Here is a 26,377-nt window from a genome sequence, read left to right on the forward strand (position 1 = left end):
TAAGCTTTATCCTGGATCTGAAGCAATCAAGTATAGCTAACTGCTTTAATCTAGCGGTGAATAAAGATTGATTGTGGCAAAGCAAGGTCTTTGTCAGGTTGTACTTTGCAGAATTTTCTATATGTATGATTAATGTGTGCAAGGTTTATGGGAGCCAGAGTCATGGCTAATTGCTAGCTGTTACTGCCATCTACTGATTAAGCCTACAAAGCAATTTTGAGAAGACATCTTCATTCACCGGTTTCACAGCTGCAACTGTTGCTCACAAGGCAGATATTTGCACAACCTCCATTGTGAGATTTAGCGGGAAATTTTGAGCACAGAAAGCAGTTGCTTAACTGGCTACTCTATCCTCCTAAAACCAGGACAAGACAGGAGCAGTCTCCTGAAATGGAAAGTAGACTTAGGAAAAGCCAAAAAAAAAAAAAAAAGGAACATGCAAAGCAAAATGAATGAAAGCTCCCTAAGTAGTATACACACATATTTTTTAAAATTGTTTTTATATTGTTTTGAATTTTAAAATTGTGTTTAAAATTGTTTTTAAAATATGTTTTTAAATTGTGTATTTGTTTTAATGTTTTTGATTGCTGTAAACCGCCCAGAGAGCTTCAGCTATGGGGTGGTATACAAGTGCAATAAATAAATAAATAAATAAATATTGAAGCAAAATGAGGTAGATGACAGAAGTACTAAATGTGATTGAAAGTCGTCTATCAGATACTGTGCATTATTGACTGCTACTGCATGTGAGCTACTGTAAAAAAAAGTTAATTGCTGCCCACCTGATACTGTCAAATATTGACACATGCCATGTTTTCCATCAGCTTCTGTCAAGTGTTGCCCACTGCCACAAAATATTCAGGATTCAAATGTGGATGTTGAGTATCACAGATCTACCAGCCCAGGGCTGCATCAGACTTAGCCATGCTTAGAATACACCCATTAATCAATGGAAATTAAGTTAAGCATGACTAATTTAAGCCCCATTAATTTTAGTCTATTCTACACATGGCTGAGTCTGGCTTCAACTCCCTAGAGAGTATTTGGAGGATAGCTGCCAATCTGCAGATGTTGCTAGACTCCAACTCCCATAATCCCTGACCACTGGCAATGCTGACTGGGTCTCGTGGGAGCTGGAGTCCAACAGTGTTTGGAGGGCACCACATTGTCTATCTCTGGCCTACAGCAAATTTGGCCCAGTTCTAGGAAAACAGGAGCAACAACAATAACATGCAAGGTATGCTGTGCAAGTGTGTGCGTGCGTGTAGCCAAAACAGTTGGGAGGGGCAGATAAAGCTGTAACTACAGTATCTCTTATCCTGATTCAGCAACAAATTTAAGGCTACACACTGGAAAGCCAGTAGATGGCAGGAATTGTAGTCCAACTACATCTGAAGGACATCACGTTGGCTGTCCTTGCCCTAGAAAGTTCACAGTCTGTAATCCCAGTTTTCCTACAACTGCAAACCACCAGCCCAGAGCTTTTTTTTTATAAAAATTAAAGCTATGCTTAATGTTCAGAAATCTATAGAAGCTATGCAAAATAAAAAAATACCATTAAAAGGAGTCAGACTCAAACTGAGTAATCTCCACTATAGAAACCTTGTACAATCATTTACATCCCTCCAAAATCTAAATCTTGCTTATTATAGCCTTAATGACTACTGAGGTGCTGTCAATTACTTTTTAATATGCCTTACAAAAAAACCCCCAAAACTCTAATCTGATTAAAATGTAGTTTGAATGAAGTTGAACAATACCTGCTTTCCTTCTGATTACCGCACAATTCTCACCACGTCTACTGATAAATAAGTCCCACTGAGTTTAATGGTGCTTACTCCCAGGTAAGTGGATTTTCTATTTAACACCTATTGAGTTTGTTCCACTGCTTTTACTACAGCTTAAAACCAGCAAGCCTTTTACTAGATATTAGTATGTGTGAAGTTTGCTAGGCAGGTTTCTGACAACTCTAATAGAAATCACTACAAAGGTATTTGTAAATTTTACATTGCCATTGTCTTTCAAGTCTCACGAATAATTATTAACACTTTTGTTCTGTTTTTGAATGAAAGTATCCAACTAAGGAGGTAGAAAACAGCATCTATTTGTTCAGTGTGAGGTACTGGAGGTTCCATTCAGATGGTACTTTCTGAGGAGAAATCTCAACCTCATAAGAGATTTGGTAAGGGCTGCAGACAGGGCAGTACAGGAGGTCCACTTGTACCAGGCTCTGAGCCAGCAGGGCCCTGAAATCTTATCTTCCATTTTTTAAAAAAGTCATCTATAAAGAAAATTAGAAAGCAAAATGTAGAGGTAATGTTCTGAGCCTTATTAGGTAGATAAGCTGCTGTTGCTAAGGCCACTTACTCATTATTGCTAAGGAATCAGACAAAGGAATGCTCCACACACACACCTGGAACTCAGAAAGGGGAGCTCCCAGACCACCAGAAAAACCAGGAGAAATTTGTTGCTGCTGCTAACCTGATGCTGGACATGGGAGGATAGTCTGCCTGGGGTATGTTTGTTTAAGTACTTTTGTTTAAGCACTTTCTTCTCTGTCCACGTTATTTCATTCACTCCCCAAGTGTGCTGACTATATGATATAAAACACAATTGGCTTTGATACTATTATTATCATCAAATTTATTATCCACGCTTCACCAGTAGGTCCCAGAGCAGGTCACAACAATATAAAATACTAGCATGTTTTACTTGGAAATAACTCCCTTGAAATAAATGACATTTATTGTAATGTCCCTGTGATGTATCGTCTGTATTGAACTGTATTGATCTGTATTAATGTAAATGAGGTAATGTATATATGCTGTGTCTATAGTAATGGTATTATGGGAAGGAGAGTGAAAGTGAGTGAATAGAATGTTTGAGTGTGCTGGTTGCTGATTGGTTGAGTGAATGGGGGTTATTGTGAGTGTGTGTAGGCAGTTTAGACAGTGTAGGGTCAATATTTGTTTTGGTTTTGGGATTAGACTGAGGAGGGGAGGAGTTGGGTTAGGAATGTTAGATTTGGGTAGAGGAGGCAGGTATTTAAAGTATTTGTGCAACTACTTCAAGAGCTATAAGAACTGGATTGAAACCATGCACTTTTGAACACTGAGTGAGCTTGTTTATATTAACATCTGTTCCTTTCATAAATATGGTTTCATTTTTACACACACCTGGTCATTGGCTATGCTCTAAAGAAGTTGTCAAATATATAAGTGAGAACCTACAAAACAATAATAGTATCAGGTTACAGGTGATGAGCCCATCCCTGTGGTTTTTTAAGGTCTCAAAGATTCACAGCGGGGATTGAGGCTTGCCTGGATGTTGTTAGCAAGGGCTGGGGGTATTAGGTCAAAGTCCCTATTGAAATGGTGTGGTGTGAGTTATCTGCATCTGCATATGCTCCAGATATCAAAGGATGACAGCAGGGAGAAATACAACAGCTCCCCTTTCAATTTTCCATGTACCCCACACAGCCACTACTGGTTTGCTCGTTACTACTGGCCTGTTATTTATTACATTACAGTAACCATAGAACAAAGTACAAAATGAATAGGCAAATGCAACCATAATATCATCAGATACCTTACAGCTTCAATGAGTTAAAATTCCTATAAACCATACTTCAGCACAAGGATAATTTTATTTATTAAGGTGGCCAAAATGTAAGTTTGTGTTTTGCTAAGAGCTACAAAACTGCATATGCTTAGAGTATTTGTTGCTTGTTAGTGTTCTTGAAGTTGTATATTTGTATCTTGCTTTTCCTCCTAGGAGCTCAAGGCTGTGTACATTGTCTTTCCCTCCCCCCTTTTTAATCATCACAACAGCCATGTGAGGTAGGCTAGGCTGAGAGTTGGTAGTTCAGACACCAAAGTTGTGAAACTGCACATACTTAGAGTATTTCTTGCTTGTTATTATTTATCAGGGTTGATAAACTTTTTGTTGTCATAAATATGAGAACTATGAAATGTTGCAGTTAAAGTAAGGGGATGCTTTTCTGGCTTGGTGCATGTTTATTTTTCTTTACATGTTCTGTGAATAGGGTTGCCAGGCTCAGGGCCTGAGACTGATCCTGTATCTTTAGGAGAAGAGAAAGTCAGCCAAGTGCAGGTGTTCTTGCAACACTATAATGGGAAAAACCACAAGGTGAAATTTTCCCTTCCCCCTGCACACCTTTTAAAGATACAGAAGACCTCTAAAAGTTGTGCAGGGGGAAGAGAGAATTTCACCTTGTGGTTTTTCCCTTTACAATGTTGTAAGAACACCTGCACTTGGCTGAATTTTTCCTTCTCTTAAAGATACAGAATTGTTCTCAGGACCTGAGCCTGGCAACCCTAAGTGTAGCAGCTCAGGATTGGCAACCTTGGGCTTGGGATATATATATACAGAAAGAAAGGAGAGATGTAAAGGGGAGTATTTCTTTAGATGTTACCCTACTTTCCATTTTTGCTTTCTATTTGCTTCTAGCCCTATTCTGTCACTCTCCAGTACACATGAAGAAGGGGCAGTGAGGGCAACTCCCAAACCTGGGTGTTGCGTGTGATGTTCCTATATTAATGTATATATGGTAAGTGTTGGTTGTTTAGAAGATACATGGTAAGTGGAGTGAAAGAGGAGGGGGAGTGAATGGGCAGTAGAATGCTAGATGATTGGCTGAGTGTTTAAAATGGCTGAACGTATAAAAGGAAGAGTGAGAGTGGAATCTGGGGGGGAGAAGAGAAAGAGTGGGTTGCTTGGTGGGGTTTGAGAGAGTTGTTTGCCAGGAGAGAGTGAAGAAGGAGGGGGGTGGAGTTCGGATTAATATTGAGTAAAACCATATGCTTATGTGCCTTAAGAAGAAATCTTGTTAATCTTGTTAGCTTTGTTATCTTTAATAAATACTTAATTTGGTTTACCAAAGGCCTGATCCTTGGCTGGGGTTTCACAGACCAGAAGGGAGGGTAAGGTAATGACCAAGGCTGAAGGGGAACTGTAACAAATGGTGGCAGCGTTGAAGAGAATAACAATACCAGTATTCAGAGTCTCTGGGAATACTAATATTAGGACGTGACTGGTGGTTGCCTAGCAGGGGGATCTGTTGAGATCTGTGCTAGAGCGGGGAGAGAAACAATAAAAAAGGACAGTCCAGACTGGTGGAGTCCCTGGTGGTGCCTAGTGACAGGCAGTAGCCATGCGCAGGTAGGAACCTGACAGGGAGAGCCAGGGAAGGGCGTCACACGTGGTGGCAGTAGCGGTGGGATACGAACAACAGAGAATCCAGATACGAATACTAGAGAATCCAGAACAGTGGTGTGGCAAACAGAAATAACAAAACAAGTTTTCTTGTGAGAGTGACTGGCAAAGAGTGTGTGGCAAAGAGTGAATGAACTCAAACACCATGGCTGAATATATAAAAATGAAAAGAGAGGAGCTGGTGGACAAGTGCATAACATTCAATTTACCTCACAAGGGTAAAGGGGTAGATGAATTGAGGGTAGCACTTATAGGATTTGCAACTGCCCAGCAAAAACAACCTGTCAGAAAAGAGATCCCAGAAGGATACTTAAGCAATCCTGCTTATATAGAGTATTTGAGAGAGAAGTTGAGGATGGAAACTTAGAGAATGAGGATGGAAGCTGATGGGAAAGATAAGCAGAGGGAGTTAGAAACTGAGAGATTGAGGATGGAAGGTGCAGAGAAGGAAAAACAGAGGGAGTTGGAAATTGAGAGAATGAGATTGGGGTTTGAGGAGAGGGAGAAGCAACGAGCATTGGATGCTGAATTACAAGTAGAAAAGTTAAAATTTGATAGAGAGAAATTTCACTCTGAGGACACCAGGAAAGACAGAGATGGAGCAAAAATAAAAATTACTCCAAAGGACTTTGCTGTCTATGAGCCTGGTCAAGATCCTCAAATTTACCTCAGCACCTTTGAAAAAGCAGCTCAGTTGTGGGGGCTACCTGAAGATAAATACATGCAGTATTTATCAAACCTGATTAAAGGGGAATTGGCTGAGGTATACCAATATTTCCCCTCAGACAGGCCCGTCACCTATGCTGAATTCAAAGAAGCAGTGTTTAAAAGATTCAGACTGGGGCCTGATTATTTTAGAAAGCTTTTCAGAAACTGCCAGATACAGACAGGGAGGTCTTTCGTGGAGCTGGGGGCAAAACTGATGGACATATTTGGGAAATGGCTGACAAGTGCAAAAGCTCAGTCTGTGGAGGAGGTGAAAAACCTCATGATATTGGATCAATTATACCATCAGTTACCACCAGAAATAAGGCTCCTGGTCAAAGACTGTTCCCCTACATCGGTGCAGGAGGCCGCAGAGATGGCAGATCACTTCGCCTCCAATAGAACTGGCTGGGTGGGGAAAACATCAAGAGATTTTAAACCCAGACCATATAATGCTGGCAGAAGGGATGTGGTACCACAGCGAGTGAGTCCTCCAGTAAAATCTGAAGGGCACAGGACACCCCAGAGTGGATCTGTGTACCCTAAAAGGGAGGAGAAATTATGCTACAAATGTGGTAGACCGGGGCACCTACGTTTTCAATGTGAGGTTGCCAACCCCATTAGTAATCCTGCTCAGACAAGGGCAGTGAAAACAGAGCCCAAGGCTTTAGAAACAGCGAAAAAGGTTCAGTTCTGCCAGATAAACTGGACAGAAGTAACAGACCTTGATTCAAGTCTGAGAGAGGAAGTGAGTGTACAAGGGGCAAATTATTGGGCATTGCTTGATACTGGTGCCGCTCAGACATTACTGAGGCCAGATTTAATAAAATCTGAGGTAATATTACCTCAGGAAACTGTGACTATCCAAGGAGGGAGGGGTCAACCAGAAAGTTTGCCTGTGGCCCTGGTGGAAATGACTTGGAGAGGCCGAGAGGGCCGATATAAAGTAGGCATTAATGCCCAGCAACAAGAACCAGTAATACTGGGAAGACATGTAATGGGTGCCCAAGGAAAGATATATGTAGTGACCAGACAGCAACTTGGCAGAGAAAAAGAAGCCATGTTAAGGGGGGCTGAAGCAAACAGGGTGGAAACTGTTAGCGAGCCTCAGGTCGCCATAACAACCACTAGCAGGCCTGCTGAAGGAGACAAACTGTATCAAGTGGTCGCTGATAAGAAAGAAGCAGAGCAATTCAGGGAAGAGCTGCATAAAGATATAAGTTTGAAGCAGATAAAGGAACAAGCTCTGACCCAACAGATTCCTTTCACTGACAAACTGAGGAATCAAGTTGTGTGTGAGAATGGGATTTTATATAGACTGTGGATACCCGCTGAGAGAAAGGATGAATGTGAACCAGTGAAGCAATTGATAGTACCTAGCAAATACAGAACCAGATTGCTAGAGGTAGCCCACGATGTCCCATGTGCAGGACATCTGGGAATAAAAAAGACCAAGAGGAGATTGGCGGCACACTATTATTGGCCAAACATCTCCAAAGATGTAAAACAACATTGTCTATCTTGTGGAATATGCCAAAAGGTGGGAAAAAGTGGAGTAAAGACTAAGGCACCCTTAAAGCCCCTTCCTATAATTGGACAACCCTTTTATAGAGTGGGAATAGATTTGGTGGGCCCTTTTTCCAAACCCACAAGGCATGGCAAGAAATATCTATTGGTGGTGGTGGATTTTGCCACCAGATACCCAGACGCAGAAGCACTAAGATCTGTAGAAGCCCCTGTAGTGGCAGAGGCTTTATTAAAAATCTTTATGAGGCTGGGTTTCCCTCATGAAGTGCTGACGGATCAAGGCAGTGTATTCATGGGAGAAGTGATGCAATGTATGTGGAAATGTTGTGGTCTAAAACATCTAAAGACCACTACTTACCATCCCGCCACTAATGGGTTAACAGAGAGATTCAATGGAGTTTTGAAGGGCATGATCAGAAGCTATGTTCAAGATCACCCACAAGACTGGGATGAACGGGTGGGATGCTTCTTACTTGCATACAGAGAAGTCCCTCAAGAGTCAACAGGCTTCTCACCCTTTGAACTCATGTTCACTAGAAAAGTGAGGGGACCTTTGGAACTATTAAAAAATTCATGGGAAGGAACCCTGGGAGAGTACAAAACATCTGTAGTAGATTTTGTATTGGAATTCCGCAATAAATTAACATCAATGATGGAGGTGGTGAAAAAGAATTTGGGTCAAGCACAGCAGAAGCAAAGTTACTGGTATGACAGAACAGCCAGGGAACGTGTGTATGATGTGGGAGATATGGTTATGGCGTTCATACCCAGGAAACATGACAAATTACAGGCTAACTGGGAAGGACCATATACCATCAGAGAAAGGCTTGACACAGTGACGTATGTAATCACCACAGACCAATTAAACAAAAGCAAAGTGGTTCATGTAAATATGTTAAAGCCTTACCATACCAGGGATGTACAGGTGTTGCAAGTTACCTTATTCCCTGAGGGAAGTGGGCCTGAACTTCCGGATTTGGTACAGGAAAGCAAAGACAAAGGAGGGGTAGATCAAGTGGAATGGTCAGAGGAGGTGAAGGAGGAAGTAAAAGAAGAGATTCTGAGAGTTTTGAAAACCTATAGGAATCTCTTTAGCAACAAACCTGGCCGAACCAGTATAGTTATACATTCCATTGATACTGGAGATCATGCCCCAATCAGATCTGATCCGTACCGCGTGAATGGGAAAGTTTTGAATGAGATCAAAAAGGAGGTGGAAGATATGCTGGAATTAGGAGTGATCAGGGAATCCTTCAGTCCCTGGGCCTCAAGTATTGTCCTGGTTCTGAAAAAAGATGGAACGACAAGGTTTTGCATTGATTATGGGCGAATCAATAAAATTACTGTCCCAGATGCGTATCCTATGCCTAGGGTAGACGCAATGTTAGAGTTATTGGGGGCAGCAACCATTATCTCTACACTAGATCTCTGTAAAGGATTTCGGCAAATGGAACTAGACGAGCAATCCAGAGCCAAAACTGCCTTCAGTACACCAGATGGGTTATATGAGTTTGTGACTTTACCCATGGGACTAAGGAACTCACCAAGTTCATTTCAGAGGCTAATCAATACTGTGTTGCGAGGCATGTGAGATTTTGCAGTGGCCTATATCGATGACGTGGCCATTTTTAGCAAGTCGGTGCCTGAGCATGTCCAACACCTGACAACAGTATTGGAGGCCTTAAGAAAAGCAGGCCTCACAATAAAAGCTAAGAAATGCCAGTTTGGACTAAAGGAAGTAATCTATTTAGGACATAAGGTGGGGAGTGGGAAAATCACCCCCTTATGGAGCAAGGTGGAGGCAATACAAGCGTGGCCGATCTCCTTAACCAAAAAACAAGTAAGGGCATTTCTGGGTGTGGCTGGATTTTATAGGAAGTTTGTGAGAAATTTTGGGGAATAGCAACCCCCTTGCATGAATTAACAAAGAAGAAGTGTTCTGAGCGTGTGGTATGGACGGATGAATGTCAGAAGGCTTTTGATCTACTGAAGCAAGCCTTGTGCCAAGGACCCATATTAATAGCACCAGACTATGAGAAACCATTCATCGTGGCTACAGATGCGTCGGACCTGGCGCTGGGAGTCGTCTTGCTACAGGAGAGAGAAGGCACCAGACATCCAGTGGCATACCTGAGTCGCAAGCTGATGCCGAGGGAGAAAAACTATTCGTCGGTCCAGAAGGAGTGCCTAGCGGTCGTGTGGAGACTGAACAAGTTGCGCCCATACGTGTGGGGACGAAGATTCACAGTGACTACGGATCATCGGGCCTTGTTATGGTTGCAGACTATGAAAAACCATAACACTATGCTGCAGAGGTGGTCCTGGGCCCTACAGGACTATCAAGTGGACTTCCAGTTCATAAAAGGCAAGGACAATGTACTGGCCGATGGACTTTCCAGGCAAGTGGCTGGGACTGCAGTGACGTGACCAGACAGAAAAAAAAAAAAGACATTTTCCCCATAGAGACTTGTTTATATTGTTAACGCGACGTATAAATCCTGGAATAGGAATAATACTCTGCCGTTGTTTAAGGGGGGGGAAATGTGATGTTCCTATATTAATGTATATATGGTAAGTGTTGGTTGTTTAGAAGATACATGATAAGTGGAGTGAAAGAGGAGGGGGAGTGAATGGGCAGTAGAATGCTAGATGATTGGCTGAGTGTTTAAAATGGCTGAACATATAAAAGGAAGAGTGAGAGTGGAATCTGGGGGGGAGAAGAGAAAGAGTGGGTTGCTTGGTGGGGTTTGAGAGAGTTGTTTGCCAGGAGAGAGTGAAGAAGGAGGGGGGTGGAGTTCGGATTAATATTGAGTAAAACCATATGCTTATGTGACTTAAGAAGAAATCTTGTTAATCTTGTTAGCTTTGTTATCTTTAATAAATACTTAATTTGGTTTACCAAAGGCCTGATCCTTGGCTAGGGTTTCACAGACCAGAAGGGAGGGTAAGGTAATGACCAAGGCTGAAGGGGAACTGTAACAAATGGTGGCAGCGTTGAAGAGAATAACAATACCAGTATTCAGAGTCTCTGGGAATACTAGTATTAGGACGTGACTGGTGGTTGCCTAGCAGGGGGATCTGTTGAGATCTGTGCTAGAGCAGGGAGAGAAACAATAAAAAAGGACAGTCCGGACTGGTGGAGTCCCTGGTGGTGCCTAGTGACAGGCAGTAGCCATGCGCAGGTAGGAACCTGATAGGGAGAGCCAGGGAAGGGCGTCATATTGCGCCTCCAAGTTAGTTACTTAGAACTAGGTATGCCTTTCCTATCTACGATGTATTTCTATAAATGAAATAACTTTTCTTATTTTACTAAGTCTTAAGTCTCAGTGATCTCAGTGCAGGGTAAAAGCCTGCCACAAACACACACATTGGCACACACAAGCATCATAGACTGTTGACAATCTCTGCTAATATCTATACAAATGTACATAACATGCATCACCTGAACTCACATGATCTAGAGTTACCTTAGATCTTGCAAGATTTGCAAATGAGAAGCAATAGGGTTTTATATTAGTTCTGATAGTCTATTGGGCTATCATAGGTTATATGTTTTTTTTTTCATTTTCTATGGCAAAAACTCCAACTTCAGTGGAATTTATGTGATGTGTTCTAATCATTTGAATTTGGCTAATGAATGCTTTATTCTTTCATCAGAACTTTAGCAGTAGTACTAAAATATTAATAAAAAAGAAAAGGGAAAGAAAAAATACTTTACATACATCATTCAGCTGTATTGCTAATTATGGATATAGATATAAAAGATAAACGGCATTTTGTCAAAAGTATTTTTGTCTACATTTTATACCTCATCCTTGGTTTTCCAAGCTTGGCATGGAATGCTTCTCATACAGAATTAATTTGAAATGCTGCATATTTATTATCATAATCATCATATTCAAAATAAAAAATATATGTACCGCCTTCAAGTTGATTCCAACTTATGGTGACCCTATGAATAGGGTTTTCATGAGGTTGAGAGGCAGTGACTGGCCCAAGGTCACCCAGTGAACTTCATGGCTATGTGGGGATTTGAACCCTAGTCTCATTTTGTTCTCACAACAACCCTGTGAGATAGTAGGTTAGACTGGCCCAGGCAGGGTTATTCAGTGAGCAAAAATGATGCAAATAGGATCTCTTTTAATTGTGCTATCGACCTGCTTACTTCCACTCTGACTGGGGGTCTTGCAGCATGGGGAAGAGATGGGGGCACATCACAGCTGAAGTTCACCCATATAGGAGCATTATCTCTTGTTTATTACAGAGACGCCTGTAGCAGGTTTTGCTGCTCAGAGCAGCAGTCAGTTAGTGCAGCCACTTGAGTCACAGCTTGTTGATCCTGAGGAGGCAAAACTAGAAAGTGAGGTTCAGAAAGGAGGCCCTGTGCATGAGGAGGAGGAGGGCATGAAGCAGTGCCAGTTGCCCACAGCCACATCTGCAGAACAGCAAGTACCATGGTTTGGCTTTGAGAAAGCTTGTACATTTGTGAGCCAGAGTGGGAAAAATGTTGTTGTACGATGCAATTACTGCCTTCCAAGGATCAAAAATCTGAAATCAGCTGTTTCCCCCTCATCCAATGTGAAGAAACATTTTGAGGTAAGCCTTTGTCATGCTGGTCCTCAAAGAGTGTCCATTGTTTATTTATGTTTAAATTGTGAAGTTCCTCTTCCATTTTTTCTTGGATTCATGCTTTGTTCTTCTTCCTCAGAGGGCACACCCTGAGAAGCTGAGAGCAATTGAAGAAGCAATAAAGGCAAGGAGATGTGGCCTTCCTGAACCAATGCATGACACTCCTCCTCCCCAAATGCTGAAGCAGCAGCAGACAACCCTTGAGAGGTGGGGATCTGGCAGGAAGCCTGTCACCCAAAGCAATCTCGACAGGAGAATCATTGATTTCATTGTAGAGGAGACATTACCACTTCAGACTGTGGACAAACCATCATTCATTAATCTGGTTCGCATTGGACTCCCCAAAGATCTCACCATCATATGTGCCAAGACTCTGAGAGACAGAATTGAGAAGAGAGCATGCCACATGAGAGAAACTCTTGCAAACCGAATGGGTGCTGTGGCATATATAGCAACCACTGCAGATTGTTGGACCAATGGCAAGAAGAGTTACTTTGGGGTAACAGCCCACTGGATCAACCCAACTACCCTGAAACGTGAGGTCGGGGCCTTGGCTTGTAAGCGTCTGAAGGGGCGCCATACATACGATGTCCTTTCAAAAGCACTGCATGATGTACATGTGTAGTACAGGATCCACAACAAAGTTATGTGCACTACTACAGACAATGGCTCCAACTTTGTGAAAGCGTTCAGAGTTTTCATGGCCAAAGAACCAGTGGAAGCTGCAGGCACCAGTGACGATGATGGTGATAACCAGGAGGAGGAGGAGGCTGAGGTGGAGTTTGTGCCTATCTGTGAGATCCTGGACACAGGACCTGAGGCAGAGGAAGAAGCTGCAGACTCAGGAGAGGATTTTGTTTTACCACCACACCAGAGATGTGCTAGCCACACCCTCAACCTTGTGGCAACACAAGACATAGAGGCCATGCTTTCTGACTCCTCCAAAAGTAGTCTTCTTGGTCCTTTCAAGAAACAGTTTCGTTCCTTGATGGGAAAGTGCAGCAAGTTGTGGTCCAAGCAGAACCAGTCAGCCCAGATTGCTGAGTATATCCATGCGCAATGTGGTGTGTATCTGAAGGTACCGAATAAGACCAGGTGGAATTCCACCTTTGATGCGTTGAAGCAACTACATGAGCTCCTGTCAACTGTGCCACTAAAAATGCATGCCATAATGGACCGCTGCTCCTTGTCCGGGATCACAGCTGCCGAGATTGAAGTGGTACAGGAATACACAGAGATTATGGAGCCACTAGCCCAGTCCCTAGATATCCTGCAATGGGAGAACGGCATGTTCATGGGGTATTTGCTACCAACACTCTGCAATCTGGACCGCAAGTTAGAAGGACTGGAAAACAAACCTGAGAGGTACACATACTGTTTTCAGCTGCTGAGAGGTGTGCGCGAAGCCCTAAGAAAGCGGTTTGCAGCTATCTGGGAGGACAAGAGGCTTCTTCTGGCAGCCTGCCTACACCCTCGCTTCAAACTAGATTGGCTGGAATCGTGTCAGGCCACCACCCGTACCAACAAGTAAGAACATTAGGGAAGCCCTTTGGGTGGATTACTCCAAGGGAAATGTTGTCTCAAGGGAGGCATCAGAGGGCTTAAGGTGGTAGGCAGGGGCTGGGCCTTTTCTTCCTGGGGCTCGTCATCACAACCTTGGGTTGCTGCAGGTAATCCTTAAGGGTCTGCTGTGCTGCCCCATGAGTGTGGTGACTTGGTCACCTTCCTACCTTCCATGTCATCATCCACAGGCTCAGGCTGGACCCTGAACCAGGGGACATGACAAGCATCAGGAAAGGAAGAGCAGATGATGGTTTCCTAACATATATGTGCTAACATATCCTCTCTCTTTCTTAGATACACAATGGAAGCCTTGCTGAAAGCTGAAATAAAGATGGGTGTACTTAATGAGGACAGTGATCAGTCTTCAGATAAAGACCAGGAAGGAGATGACTTAGAAGATGACTTCTTTAACTTTCTGCCCCAGGGCAAGAAGTCAGCAGTGGACACTGCTGTGGAGGAACTGGTGAGGTACCTGACGTCTCCCAGCAGGGAAGTGTCATCACTCCATGGCTTTCCACGTGTGCTGCGGTGTTTTTTGCAGCACAACACAGGCATGCCTTCAAGCGCCGCAGTAGAACGCCTGTTCAGTACTGGTGGCAACGTAATGACTGTAAAAAGACATTCCTTGTCTGACATGCTCTTTGAGCATCTTGTTCTTTTGAGACATAACAGAAACATATTATAAAAGCATTTCAAGTGTAAAATTTGATTTCAAGAGTCGGGGTATCATCATTGCTTGGGGGGATGCAAGATTCTGTTATGCAGTTATGTTAATCTTCAAGTGTTGGGGTATCTTCATTGCTTGGGGGGATGTGAGATTCTGTTATGCCATTATGTTAATCTTACAGATAATTTTTTTTATTCTACTACCCCCTGTGTGTGTGTGTTTATTTTTAATATTGTTTTAGGCTTCTTAGATGTGCAGCAGCCAAGGCCAGCACCTTGTAGGAGTTTTTTTAAAAAAGTAACTGAAATGTAATTGTAGTGATTACTTTTGAGAAAAAGCAAAGTAATCAGTTACTTTCAGAGCAATTGTAATTGTAACGGTAACTACTACTTTTTTGGGCCAAGTAATTGTAACTGTAATTTATTACTTTTTAAAAGTAATCTTCCAAGCTCTGGTCTGTCTCCCCCTCTTCAAGACTGAGGAGGTTTTAGTGTCCCTTCCTGCCTTTTCTCTCTCTGAGTGTTTGTGCATGGTGTAGTGGTTAAGGTGTTGGACTAGGACCTGGGACACCAGGGTTTGAATCCCCACACAACCGTGAAGCTCACTGGGTGACCATGGGCCAGTCACTGCCTCTCAGCCTCAGAGGAAAGCAATGGTAAACCCCCTCTGAATACCACTTACCATGAAAACCCTATTCATAGGGTCGCCCATACGTTGGAATCAACTTGAAGGCAGTCCATTTCATTCATTCACCAAGGGTCTGACAGTCATGGAGTAAGACAAGTGAGGGTTTGACAAATACCAGTCTTCATTTCCTAACACAACTATTGTTGTTCCTCTCTTATGCCCTCCACACTTCCTTTCCCCTCCCCCTGTTTTGTAGCTCCCTTTAAGGTGCCATGGCGTGCGCGCATGTGCACACACACACCACTGAAGCAAAACTCTCCTTTCCTTCTCACAGCCTGGACACTTTCAATATGAATGGTAACATCTGCATTGAGAGACACCAGGTGCGGGAGGGGGGGAGGAACCAAAAGAAACCAAGGCTGTGAACTGTGATGCTCACTTGTCACTTCATTGTTAGGTGCCTTCAAGTCAATTACGACTTATGGTGACCCTATGAATCAGTGACCTCCAAGAGCATCTGTCATGAACCACCCTGTTCAGATCTTGTAAGTTCAGGTCTGTGGCTTCCTTTATGGAATCAAGCCATCTCTTGTTTGGCCTTCCTCTTTTTCTACTCCCTTCTGTTTTCCCCAGCATGATTGTCTTTTCTAGTGAATCAGGTCTTCTCATGATGTGTCCAAAGTATGATAACTGCAATTTTATCATTTTAGCTTCTAGTGATAGTTCTGGTTTAATTTTTTCTAACACCCAATTATTTGTCTATTTTACAATCCATGGTATGCGGAAAGCTCGCCTCCAACACCACAGTTCAAATGAGTTGATTTTTCTTTTATTTGCTTTTTTCACTGTCCAGCTTTCATCATCCATACAAAGAGATGGGGAATACCATGGTCTGAATGATCCTGACTTTGGTGTTCAGTGATTCATCTTTGCATTTGAGGACCTTCCCCAGTCCTAGCCTTCTTCTGATTTCTTGACTATGTTCTCCCTTTTAGTTAATGAGTGTGCCGAGGTATTGATAATCCTTAACAAGTTCAATGTCCTCATTGTCAACTTTAAAGTTACATAACTCTTCTGTTGTCATTACTTTAGTCTTCTTGACGTTCAGCTGTAGTCCTGCTTTTGTGCTTTCCTCTTTAACTTTCATCAGCATTCGTTTCAAATCATTAGTGGTTTCTGATAGTAGCATAGTATCATCTGCATATCTTAAATTATTGATATTTCTCCTGCCAATTTTCACACCTCATTCATCTTGGTCCAATCCCACTTTCTGTATGATATGTTCTGCATATAGATTAAACAAATAGAGTGATAAAATACACCCGTCTCACACTTTCTAATCTGTTTCTCCATATTCTGTTCTTACAGTAGCCTCTTGTCCAGAATATAGGTAGCACATCAGGACAATCAGATGCTGTGGCACCCCCATATCTTTTAAAGCATTCAATGGTTTTTTATGATCTACACAATCAAAGGTTTTGCTGTAATCTAAAGCACAGAGTGATTTCCTTCTGAAATTCCTTGGTCCATTCCATTATCCAACATATGTTTGCAATATGATCTCTGGTGCCTCTTCCCTTTCTAAATCCAGCTTGGAGGTCCGGCATTTCTCACTCCATATATGGTAAGAGGTTTTGTTGTAGAATCTTGAGCATTACTTTACTTGCATGGGATATTAAGACAATAGTTTGATAATTACTGCATTCCCTGGGATCCCCTTTCTTTGGAATTGGGATGTATATTGAACACTTCCAGTCTGTGGGCCATTGTTTAGTTTTCCATATTTGTTGACACAGACAAAAAATTGTCAAAATTTGGACAGATTCAGTCTCAGTAGCTTGTAGCAACCCTATTGGTATGCCCTCTGTTCCTGGTGATTTATTTCTTCCAAGTATTTTAAGATTAGATTTCACATCACATTCTAAAATTTCTGGTTCTTCATCACACAGTTCCTCCGTGAATGAATCTGTCATCCTGGCATCTCTTTTATAGAGTTCTTCAATGTATTGCTTCCATCTTCCTTTGATTTCAACTTGGTCAGTCAGTGTGTTCCCCCGTTGATTATTCAACATTCCTACTCTTGGTTTAAATTTCCCTTTCATTTCTCTAATCTCTTGTTTTACCCTTTTTGTTGTCCTCTTCTATTTCTATACAATAAGTACTGTAATAGTTCTCTTTGTCCCTGTGTACTAGTCACTGTATTGTTGCATTTAGGGTTCTAACCGTGTTTCTATGTCCTTTTGCTTCTCTCTTTAACCATTTTAACGGTTTCTTCAGTCATCCATGGAGGTCTTTCTCTCTTTTTAAATAAAGGTATTGACTTTTTGTGTTCTTCCCTGATAATGTCTCTGACCTCAGTCCATAGTTCTTCTGGTTCTCTGTCAACTAAGTGTAAAGCCTCAAAATCTGTTCCTTATTTGATCTATATTCTTCTGGGCTCCTACTGGGAGAAAGGGTGGGATATAAATCAAATAATAAATAAATAAATGTTCTTTAAATTGTATTTTGGCATTATGATTGCTTTGCTGTTTTTCTTTAGCATTAGTTTGATTTTTGATATTACCAGTTCATGATCTGCTCTGCTCCAGGTCTTGTTTTCACAGAGAATATGGAACATCCCATCTTCTGCTACCAATTATATAATCAATTTAATTCCTATATTGACCATTTGGTGATGTCCACGTGTACAGTTGTCTTTTCAGTTGCTCAAAAATGTGTTTGGAAGAAGCAAATTACAGTAGGGCCCCACTTCTCAGTGTCCCGCTTTGCGGCATTCCGCTAATATGGGACCAGCGGAGCGATCAGCTGGAGGGGAGACTTGAGCTCCCCACTCTTCAGCTGATCTCACCAGAGGCGGGGCAGGTCAGCTGTAGAGCGCTACAGCTGATCTCTTCTTCTGGTGCGGTCAGACTCCCGCGCTCAAGCTGATCGCGCCGGAGGAGGAGAAGATCAGCTGTAGCACACTACAGCTGATCTTCTCCTCCTCCGGCGTGATCAGCGGGTTAGGTTCCAGACCCCTGCGCTACAGCTGATCCAATTTTTGGCGGGGGTCTGGAACCTAACCTGCCGTATGAGTGGGGCCCTACTATATTGGCTTCACAGAATTCAATAAGTCTTTCTCCTGCTTCATTTCCATCTCCTAAGCCCCATTTCCCCAAAATTCCTAGTTCTTCTCTGTTTCCTACTTTTGCATTCCAGTCCCCCATGATTATCAGCACATCTTATTTTGGTGTGTGATCAATTTCTTCCTGTATTTCTGCATAAAATCTCTCCAATTCCTTTTCTTCTGTGTTTGCTGTTGGAGCATAGACTTGGATGATGGTTATGTTAATAGGTTTCCCATTTAATCTCATTGATATCACTCGCTCAGACCTTGCGTTGTAGCTTCTAATTGCTCTTGCTACATCACTTCTCATTATTAAAGCAACCCTGTTTCTTCTTAATTTCTCATTTCCTGCATGAAATATTTTGTAGTTGCCTGATTGAAAATGTCCCATTCCTGTCCATTTTAATTCATTCACACCAAGTATTGTAATGTTGATGCGTTCCATTTCTTGCTTGACAATTTCTAATTTTCCCTGGTTTATGCTTCTCACATTCCATGTTCGTATTGTGTGAGTCATATAACTCCGGACTCTTCTTTCACATCTGTGCACATCAGCCTCTGGGCTTCCTTTTGGCTTTGACCCAGCTGCGTCATTAGTCACAGCGCTACTCGTACTTGTCCTTTGTTCTTCCCCAGTAGCTTGGTGAGTGCCTTCTGACCTGGGGGTCTCATCTTCCAGCACTATCTCATGTTGCATTTTGGATACTCTGTTCAGAGGGTTTTCATGTTGAGAGGTATTCAGAGGTGGTTTACCATTGTCTTTCTTCCTAGAATGGGTACTTGTCACTAAGTGCCATATAAAATAGTTAGGCTTCCTTTTGAGTAAAAGTGCATGGGATCAAGTTTCTAAGGCTACAGTCATAGGAACACAGGAAGCTGCCTTATACCGAGACCACTAGTCCATCTAGCTCAGTATTGCCTACACTGACTGGCAGCGACTCTCCAGGGTTTCTGGCAGGAGTCTCTCCCAGCCCTACCTGGAGATGCCAGGGATTGAACTTCCTTCTGCACACCTTCTGGGGCCTTCTGCATACAAAGCTGATATTCTACCAGTGAGCTACAGTCCTTCCCCGATGCATATGTCCTATGCATATGTACTTTTGATCTTGGTGCAGGTTGCTTCTGAATAAATATGCATGGGATTTGCTGCACGATGAGGTTTGGGAGAAAAAGAAGAAAGTCTTTATGTTTGGGAGGGAAATGGTGAAGAAGGAGAGGAAATACTGATAGATTTTAAGGAATTTTTGTAGATAACTGAGATCACATTTGCAGCATGCTTTGTGTACAAGCCTTTCCAGCTCTTTCTCACCCCTTGCCCAGATGGCTTGACTTTTGCAATCAATCCCACCTACACACACAAATCCCTCAATAAATTCTTCCCATTTCTGTTCCATATGCATCTGTCATATTAAATATTCATATTCATTTCTAATTGTATTGTTATGGCTTCTATTATTTCTTTAAAATTCTTTTAGTTTATCAATAAAAGAAGCAAGAAAAATACAATTACAAAATCGTACAGCATCTAGCACAGTGCATTACAATTGCTACAGCAAATGGAAAAATCATTAAGTGGTCTGGCAAGACCCTCGACAATTTCCAAGTGGTCCATGGGGGGGGGAAAGTTTGGGAACTTCTGGTCTATAGTAGCTCACGTCACATCCTTGCCTTGACTTTTGTAAAGATTTCTGCTCTGTATTCAGTGAATGGTGACAGCCAACAATCCTTTGGACTATTCCAGTGGGTTTAATCCAAGTGATAAAGGTGAGACATTTAGATGCCCAGGTAAGCTGGTCATCCTAATTACCCTCAGGGGGTGCTAGGGTACAGAGAGCTGTAAGAACCCTTCCCTGTTCATCACAACTATGTACTCTGCTGCTCAAAAAACATCAGTACACCCGTTCCCCCAGTGTTGTCTTACATCTATGATTTCCTTTGTGTTTACCATTTCCCCACCCTGCATAAGACTGCAATCAGCTAAATTACCCTGCCTCTGACATTTAGCCTTAAGAGGACAGATGTTTGGATGGAAAGCTCAAACCTGTATTTTTCAGGTGTTCCTCCACATAGAGCTAATAGTTTATTTCTAATATAATCCATTCTTATAAAATAAAAAGAAGCATATATATATATAAATTGTTGCCTTACAGTGCAATCCTATACACAATTATTCAGAAGTAAGCTCTACTAGCAGCCCTGTCACAAGGGTGGGACAAATGGCTGCACTGCCCCCCCCAAGCTGTGCTCTTCCTCTCCCCCAGATTTCTTTGGAAAAGTGTATCTTTAATTTGTGACATGACAGACAATGGCAGCCTGCATTTAAAGAATTTAAAGTACATGGCAGACACCAAAGGAGGCTGAGGGTGGAGCTGCCAGAAAGAAGAGGGAATTACTACCACTGACTCCCATCTCCTCACACTGCCACTGCTGACACCCTTACTCAGAACGAGAGGGCTCTTTGTGAAGCAAGAAGAAGCAAGGCTGCAAGGAAAGGCTGCTTTCCCACTTCCTTCCTGGCAGCCAAGCTGCCTTACTGGAGGGATGGGGTCATGAAATTTTTTGAGTTTATAAAGGGGGTCCCATATTCATAAAGGTTGGGGACCACTGACATAGATTATAAAAAGAGATACTGATGATCACTTTTTGATACTGGGCTACAAACATTTCCACTGAAAAACCATAAAAACCACAGCGTGGAGCTTTCCCAAATACCAGGAAAGGCTTTCCAGGGGACAGAGTATGTTACAGTGGGAGCAGCAGGCTGAAAAGCCCAATTAATAAACAATTTTCCAACATTTATATTTTGAGTGTAGTTTTGTGTATTAAAACACATGATGTCCTCAAGAAAGAATCAGGAGTACCATGTTGGAAGAATAGTTTCAGTTTATACTCTTTTAAGCTGCTTGTTTTTGTTGCAGCCCCTCCTCAAAATATTTTCATATGTAAATATTCAATATATTTAGGTCTGCATTTTCACAGATTTATCTATGAGTAAGTCATATTGATCTCTATAGGACTGTATAGACATGTATAGGATATTCCATGAAAGCCTACATCAAAAACTATACATACTCTAATAACAGGCAGTGAAAATGCAATATTTTAATAGCTATAATTATGATAGTTACAGGCTGGTATTTTCTTTTAAATAGTTGGTGTTTTGATTTTAAAAATGTAAGAATCTTCAGGAAAAATGTAAAGAGTAAAACTACATTCCCATTTCTGCCAAAACTCTTTCTATTGAATGTACTCCTTAACAGGAAGTATAACAGACCCAGCATGCCTTGCCTTGTTGCCAGTAAAATGGAATTGCTTCAATGGTGCATTTAATGTCATTGAAGCCATTTTCTTTCCCTGGCAGCAAATGTGTACATAACAGAGACTGTACACTCATTGAATGTTACATGTGAATAACTGTACGAGTGTACAACCCAACTACTTGTGTACCTGGGTCAGAGCTTGGAAAAGTTACTTTTTTAAACTACAGCTCCCATCAGCCCCAGTCAGCATGGCCACTGGATTGGGCTGATGGGAGTTGTAGTTCAAAAAAGTAACTTTTCCAAGCTCTGACCTGGGTACACAGACTGTACACTCATTGACTGTAACATGTGAACAGGGGCCTTAGCAACCAGTTAAAAAGCTTTCCTTTAATTGTCCAACAGAAAGGAAAATCTAAAGGTCAGGAACAAGACTAGAAGCAGGAACCCTCAAGGAGGAGTTAACAAACACATCCTAAAGAATTTATTTTCTCTCTGCCCTTCCCTAAACTTGTGATATGGTCAAGTTTGTTTTTCGAGTGGAATCCAAAACTAAGATACCTAATCCAACATCAAAGCCAAGCTCAAGAGCTTACTATCCTTACTAAAGTAAAGTACAGTTCATGAAGAACTGGAAAACAGGGACAGAGCACTGGTAAAAGAGGACTGTAGCTGTAGGCAAAGTCAAGCTTTTGAGTCTGGTATTCCTGGGGATCTCTCAAAAAAGGCTGAGACATTTCAACAGATTAAACATCATTCATACCCAAAGAACAGCGAGGGCCATGATTTCCAACAAGAATGGTTCCAGAAACATTAGTATTAGTATTATACTTTATTTCTATCCCTCCTTTTGGCCAAAATACCCTCAAGCACTGTTGCCAGGCTCAGGGCCCGAGACTGATCCTGTATCTTTAGGAGAAGAGAAAGTCAGCCAAATGCAGGTGTTCTTGCAACTCTGTAATGGGAAAAACCACAAGGTGAAGTTCTCACTTCCCCCTGCACAACTTTTAAAGATACAGAAGACCTCTTGGTTGCCAGGCCCAGCCTCAATCATATGTGAATCTCTTTATGGGTAAACTGGAACAGGAGATCCTCAAAAAGGCCATCAACAAACCACTTATATGGTGGCGATACATTGATGACATCTTTATGGTCTGGACAAATGGTAAAGAGAGTAGAACAATTTAAAATTACATCAACTCTATCCATCTCTCTATTAAGTTTACATTTAATACTACACATGACAATCTGCACATCCCTTTTCTGGATGTCCTTCTCACCATTGAAAACAACAAAATAGCCACTGATCTCTACAGCAAACCCACTGATGCCCACACCTATTTAAACTGGAAATCCTGCCGTCCTAGGCATATAAAGAAGAACATTGTGAATAGCTTAGCTCTGAGAATCAAAATTATTTGCAACACTGAAGATAAATACCAGAGAAGGATCAGTGAACTTAAAGAACACCTTCTTCTAAGAGGATATTCTCCACATATTATCAATTGCAACATCCACTGAGCCTCCATTCTGTCCAGAGAAAACTTCCTCCATCATACTGAGGTGTCAAAGAGCAGAGAGCAACGGATTCCATTTGTGGTAGATTTCCATCCAGCATCTCCTAACTATCACCAAGCGATCAGGGAGAGCTACCCATTGCTGGCAAACTCTGAATATCTTACTAGAGTGATCAGCAGGCCTCCTGTTACAGCATTTCGCCAACCTACTATTTGCGCAGACTGTTGGTGAGAGCTGTGCTTAAGCCACCTATCACCAATCCAGGGTCTCATCCTTGTCACTCCAAACGGTATATCACCTGTGTGTACCTCAGGGAGACAGCCACTTTTACAAGCACTAGAACAGGCAGGACATATTACATCAAACAGAACATCACCCGCAGGTCCTGCAATATAGTTTACATCATCGAGTGCAAAAGACCAGGATGTCATATCCAATACATAGGAAAGACCACAACTGACCTACGCACGCGCTTCAGGAACCACAAGTCGGCAATTTTGACCAAAAAAGTGGAGCAACCAGCATTTTAACATTGAGGGTCACAGCCTGTTGGACTTTTCCATTACAGTGATAGAGATGCCAGCAGATCCAGCAGCATTGACCAAAAGGGAGAACTTTTGGATTTACTCTCTGGACACATTGGCACCACATGGCCTGAAGCTGGAGGACAGTACCACCACTACTTAGCTTCTGCAAATGAAGCCCCTCTGAGCATTCCATCCTCAGAGCTCTATAACTGCCACCTTAGTAACAGCATTTGTATGTTGGCAGCTGATGAAGGCGGATGCTGAAACATTCTGTTAATACAATAAAAACCTCTGTTTGGTTAATCACAATTACGTTCATATATATTTTTAGGTGATTAACGGAATCCTTATAGGGATCCAGAGCAAGCTTGAGTGAAGTTCTGTTTGTTGCTTTCAAAACTGTCTTATCTGTATAAATAAAACCATATATAATAAAGACACCACAGTCTCCACTGACCTTCATTCCAAGGAAACCAAATCCTGGATAAGCACAGGAACTCCTGGAACTCTCATATCCTTCAGAGATTCGGGTGTGCACAACAATATTTTGTTTGTTTTACACCTTTTGGCGTCCCCTTTTTCACTGTGTTCTTAACATCCTTTTTTCTTATGAAACAAAAAATACATCAGTTGTTTAATTTCTGGTGTTCATACCAAATTTACTTTTAACTTCTTAAAGTGGTTCAACAATCAATACTGTTTCCCAAGGAACTCTGGGAATTGTCACTCTGTGAGGAGAATAGAGTCTCCTAACTCTCAGCGCACTTAACAAACGACAGTTCCCAGGATTCTTTGGGGGAAGCCATAGCTATTTAAAGTGGCAAGATACTGCTTTAAATGTATTGTGCAGCTGGGGCCTGAGTAGGCACTAGGCATGGCTAAATCTGTCCCAGTCCATCCTGTCTTGTTTCTACATGCAGACATCTTAAAGTGCGTTCTACACACAGAAATACCTCACATAAAACAAATTGGTGAGTATTTATGAGGTTTAAGGGCTGTTTTTTTTCTTGCTTTTAATAGTGCTTGGAGCAGCTTCAAAGCATGGCACCTGCACAGTATGAGATAAAAATGCTTTTAAAACTGAATGCTTCCATTGTAATTCTGTGCTACTGTACATACAAAAAATGGCTGCCCCATCAATACAATATGGTGGCAGCCATGTTTTTGCACATAACAGATTTATTTTTTCCCCATTTCAAATCTGCCCTGCATTTACTTTGTCTCAAATAACTCAATGGGAAAAATAGGAAACTGACCCTAGCCCTATCTGAGAATCCCTGTTACTGGATCTGTTTCTTAATGAGTAGTTATAGAGTTGGCTTTGAAATCTCAATACATATTTGACACCTTTCCTAAATAGCAGATTGATTGCCTTAAGTCAAACTGGGCTTGTGTTAACACGAACTGTATCTTGATTTAGCCATTGTCTTTTAAAAATAGCTTTTACTCATAACCAGCTGTTGAGTTTTAACACAAGACTGTATGACACATCTTGCCATAGACATTCTCTGGTGTACTAATTGCTTTGTAGATAAACACAGCTCTGTTTTGAAGGAGCTGATAACTTGGCAAGTGTGGGATGGAACCAATTTATCTTAGTCAGGCAGCATGGCTCACCAGCCTCTAAAGTGGAGCTACAAACCAACTTGGCATCACACGGAAATGCAAAAGAATCATACATTGACTAGAACTGAAATGCTGAGGCTAAATTGGAACACATTTATTTATATATACTAGGGCTGCATTTGTATACATGTACCTAGATGTAAACCCTTTTGAACACAATGAGACTATGCACAGGGCTGTGTTGCAGAAGACTTCCATGAAGTTTTTTTAATCCCTTCCTTATTCCTCCTTTCTTCTTTGTGGCCAGTCTAACAGAGGTCACCAACTGCTTTGGGTCAGTGGGCATATTTGGAGTTTTGAGAAAGTGCTGTTAGTCCAGTCACAAAATGGCTGCTGTCCGGGGTATGGCTGATGTGGGGAATGGCATAATACAAAATGGCTGCCATGGGAGCATGACATAATGGCTTCAGTGTAGGAGAAGGTGAATCAGTGCAAACAGGAACTGAGTAGGAAGAGCAAATAGTCTTGTGTATTATGGATACTTGAGAGGATATTTACTGAGGCATTTTGCAGGTGCCAGAGGAGTTATTGGTGAGCCTACTGCCACCCACAAGCACTGTCAGGTGACCCCTGCTCTAATGCATACCCCTTTCAATACATAGCACATTAGATGGCATGATTTTAGTATGTATGCTGTACAACTCTGTTTATAATAAAATATTAAGACACATAGGAGATTAACTTCCTGGAGTCAGGGAAAAGCAAAGGAATCTAGTAACCATGTATAGCTATGACCAATAAATTTATCAATATAATCATGGATGCTGGCTGACCGTTCCTTTTCTAGACAGATTGCTGGTTAGTAGTTCAGAATGGTTAGCTAATAGGGGCTAATGGTTAGAAGAACATAGCTTGTACTGTCTCTGTTTTTGAATGAGTTACCCATTGGAGCTTGGAAGATTACATCCTTCCAATGGAGTGGAGTAAGCAGGTGGGGGGGGAGAGAGAACAAGGGGTGGAAGAGAGAAACAGCAGTTTGAAATTTGGGAGAGAAAGGCAAAGGGGGGAGAGAGATTCTAATCTTTAGTGTTGTATTTGTTTATATTTCATATTCTTATTTATTAAATTCCTATCCTGCCCTCAGTCTCTCTTGCTTTGTCACCCAAAGGAAACCAAAAACTTTCAATGATGTTATTGGGGAATATCCCTCAAGAGAGAGTTTATTCAAATATCTTGATATTCATCATCATCATCATGTTTACAACATTCCTGTCAGGTAGGATATGTTACTATTAGGGATGGGCGGCTCTCCCTGTTTCGGTTCCCTCATTTTCTGTCGTTTTTCCAATTTGAAATTCTGTTCTTCACATTTTTGCAGAAACTTGCACTTTTTTAAAAAAAAAATCTAATCATTCAACATTTCATTTATTCGCATTTCCCCCTAATATAT

Source organism: Rhineura floridana, chromosome 5 (genome assembly GCF_030035675.1).
Source record: "Rhineura floridana isolate rRhiFlo1 chromosome 5, rRhiFlo1.hap2, whole genome shotgun sequence".
NCBI classification, from domain to species: domain Eukaryota; kingdom Metazoa; phylum Chordata; class Lepidosauria; order Squamata; family Rhineuridae; genus Rhineura; species Rhineura floridana.